The sequence below is a fragment of the Dipodomys spectabilis genome, unplaced genomic scaffold (genome assembly GCF_019054845.1).
Source record: "Dipodomys spectabilis isolate Male_0828 unplaced genomic scaffold, ASM1905484v1 ptg000012l, whole genome shotgun sequence".
NCBI classification, from domain to species: domain Eukaryota; kingdom Metazoa; phylum Chordata; class Mammalia; order Rodentia; family Heteromyidae; genus Dipodomys; species Dipodomys spectabilis.
Genome location: NW_024870689.1, coordinates 3,088,070 through 3,091,549, shown reverse-complemented (window position 1 = coordinate 3,091,549; position 3,480 = coordinate 3,088,070). Strand labels below are relative to the sequence as shown.

General features: G+C 31.0%; 1 pseudogene; it reads right to left on the bottom strand.

Moving 5' to 3' along the window:
• Positions 1-847: 847 nt before the first annotated feature.
• LOC122095074 lies at positions 848-947 on the bottom strand (annotated as a pseudogene).
• Between the last annotated feature and the right edge of the window lie 2,533 nt (positions 948-3,480).

The window sequence follows — 3,480 nt, the reverse complement described above, 5'->3', positions numbered from 1 at the left end:
CATCTTGCTGCTGGGAATAGAAATAGCAAAGATACTCTGTATCTCCTTCTGTTGAACCATTATATCAAACAAGGTCTGGAGAACAACTTGGAAGAAACTGCATTTGATATTGCCAAAAGGATAAGTATGTATCACTACCTCTTTGAAGTTATCAAAGGCTGTACAAATTGTTCTCCTAAGTCGTTATGGTTTGGTTAAGTTTCTTAAATTTCAAAAATGCCAGTCCATCTTTTGTGTCCCTACAAATTGTTTTTTCACAATACAAAGCATCAGCAATATCTTACTATAAAAATTCATGTATTCCATGGTATTCTTCCAAGTGAATTGCATGACTTTGATATCAAAATGTATTCAAGAGTTGTTTGTATACATCTATAATGATTCCTGCAGAGTTTGTGATTTTTTTAATCAGAAATAATTTTAACTTATCTGTTGGAATGAATAGTATAGAAACTAAAGATGTTCCGAGTGCATTTCTGAAAAAAGTATATCTATGTTTGTATAATGTCCATAATCTATTTCATTCATCCTAGATATAATACTTTGAATTCTACATTGTTATATCATGTATAGATTCATTAATAAATGTGACCTTTCAGATTGCATTCCATATAGAAGGAATTTAAGATTCCTTTTTTTACTAGGTTCTTATATTATTTTATTTCTTTGGGATAAAATGGCAATGTTATCTAATTTCAAGTTTTGTAAAGGTTACCTTTCTAAGGTGAAAATTTAATACACTGATGTCAAACTAACCTTTAATTCTATGAATTACATGTATGTTACACTTGTATCTTTGTAATCAACTTTTTAATAACTTTTTTTCATTTCTTGCATCAGAAGAATGAAAAATATGGAATACTTCACAAATTTTCATATCATCCTTGTGCAAGTGCCATGTTAATCTCTGTATTGTTGTAATTTGGGTAGACCTGCTGCTAAAGCATGTAGTATACTCTAAATTTAAGTACGTAATGATATAATCTTTATAAAGGCATGTATCCATAGTTGCCTTTTTGTAACAAGGAACCCTTATTGTTCCTAAAAATGCTATTGATCTCATTTCTCTAAAAATCTGTGTATACTGGAAAAAACTTATATAGTTTGTTCGATTTCTCACATTTACAATTTTTGTCAATGACTATTTTGTCATTTTCATTTTAAATTTGATCATACTTTGAAACCTTTACAGATAAGTCCAAAGGTGGTGGCTTTTCAAGTACTTATTTATCAACTGAGTTAGCTTTGTGGAGCTAATGGACTCAAAGTAAGCCTTGCTTAAGAGCTACTTCTAACTTTCTGCAGCTTAAAATTTCCCAAATGAGGTCTTGCTGGGACAAATATCTACCTAAACCTTTACCCTTCTTCCATGTAGGAATAGACCAACCAGAATATCTTACCCTGACAGCATAGATTGTCTTACTGGAACAAAGCTAATCTTAGTTACAAGGGATCATAGAGAGATGAACAGTTCAGACAGAATTGTTTAGAATGGAAGGTATTTTATCAAAACATAATTGTTAATTATACTTATCATTTCAAAAGTAGCTAAAGCCAAGAAAGTGAAAAAAATTGTTCATATGCATGATTACCTACTGTCCTGGCCTGTCTATCATCCAACCAAGCAGGAACTTACACTTCTGACATTCTATCACCAAATATTTCCATTGCTCCTGGAGAAGTCCACATGTTTCTCCTCGATATTAGGCCTTAAATTGGTAATGTTTTAATCACAGTGTTTCCTCTTGCCTCTAGGCCGTAAATCTACAAATGGTAAAGCTTTAAGTCTAACTCTACCAAAAACTGAGGTAGAGGTAATGGAATAATACTTTAAAACAGAGTTGCCTTTGATTCCCTAAACATAACACAACAATGCAAAACAATTTTTATATTATATATACTTATATATTTATATGTGCTGATTTTAAATTTCATAAAGTGAATCCTACTAGAATTGATAATTTGACAAATATTTTGACATTTATTCCCATAAATAAATTGGAATATAAATAATTAGGTTTAGAATATATATTAGAATATAAAAAGTATTAATGCAATATCTTCGGTATAAACTTGTGATACCTTCTAAGTGTTCATGGTCTTCTGAATTCACATGGTAAAATAACAGTATTGTTTTCTGCTAATATATAAGGGATTTTATTCTGATGCTCTGTTTATTGTTTTAACTCGCTGATCGCAAAGTGTTTTTCTCCATATTTCTGAAGCATTCTTACTGATTATACCCAAATTTTGCTGATATGATGTCTAAAAGCTATTATTTTTCTGCAGGACCCACGGGTCCTAGGATAGCAGGTCCCAGTTATCTGCGTCATCAGATAACAAGGGCATGACTTCTCACATAGGCCCATGCAACATATCAACAGAAAATAATTGAAGACTCATCTCAATTTCTCATTTCCTATAATATTTCAGGGCCCCAATTCTTTACAAGAATTAGCAGTAATAAATTGTGAAATGCAAGGCAAGTTAAAATGAAAGATGAGATCACAAAATTTGAATGAAAGTACTGTAATTCAAACTTTCAATTTACAGATGACCAGCCCATATGAGTGAACAAAATCACAAATGAACAAGGTTATTTTTAATACCCCTCTCCTAATGATTAATGAAAGATTTCAGTGCAGCCAAAAATATAATTTCTGGAATCATAGATCCATAATTGGTCTACCAAGACTAGGAAAACTTGATATAGAGGTCAAATATAATTTAGAAAAACATTAATTGAGAAGACCCTTAGAGCTTCAAAACACTGGTACTTCAGTAAAACTTGGTTCTGTAGTTTAAAAATGTTGTCATTCTCAAACCAATGATAACCTACATTTAATCTCCTGAAAGTACATTCCTTTTCAAATAAACTTTTTCAAATCATATTCACCAAAATAACCCTTGACAAGTAGATGATAGTGACATTAAAAGGTTTTCAAGTGTAGCGAGCAAGTTACAATAGAGTTGATTTACGTACTCAGCACTAATACCAAACAAGTTCAACCATTCATTAAAGTGTAGAAATAGTACCCCCCACCATTTGTGTTGTTCAGTAGGTGCCTTTCAGAAATGTGTTAAATAGATCAGCCTCCCATATTCCAAATCCAAATATTAGCTAATAAAGTAAATTTCATCACATAAGAAGGTACATTCTAAAAAGTCACTAATAGTTGCCTTATCATGTGTTGCCTTATTATATATTTTCCCTATCTGTCTACATAGTAATAAATATGACTTTAAGTCTTGAATATGGATACTGATGAGAGATGTGACAAACATAAAATCTGTCTTCTATTTCTATCACATTCCTCTAAGTAGTAAATTTTAGTTTTCTTCTCATTCCAAAACTTATAGGTAGTAGAAAAAATTATCCTTTGTAAAATAAAATAATCACATACCATTGTACAAAGCCATTTATAAAAACTGGTAGTTAGGAATAAATTCTAAGCCATTTTTAAACTTTCCTGTTGACTA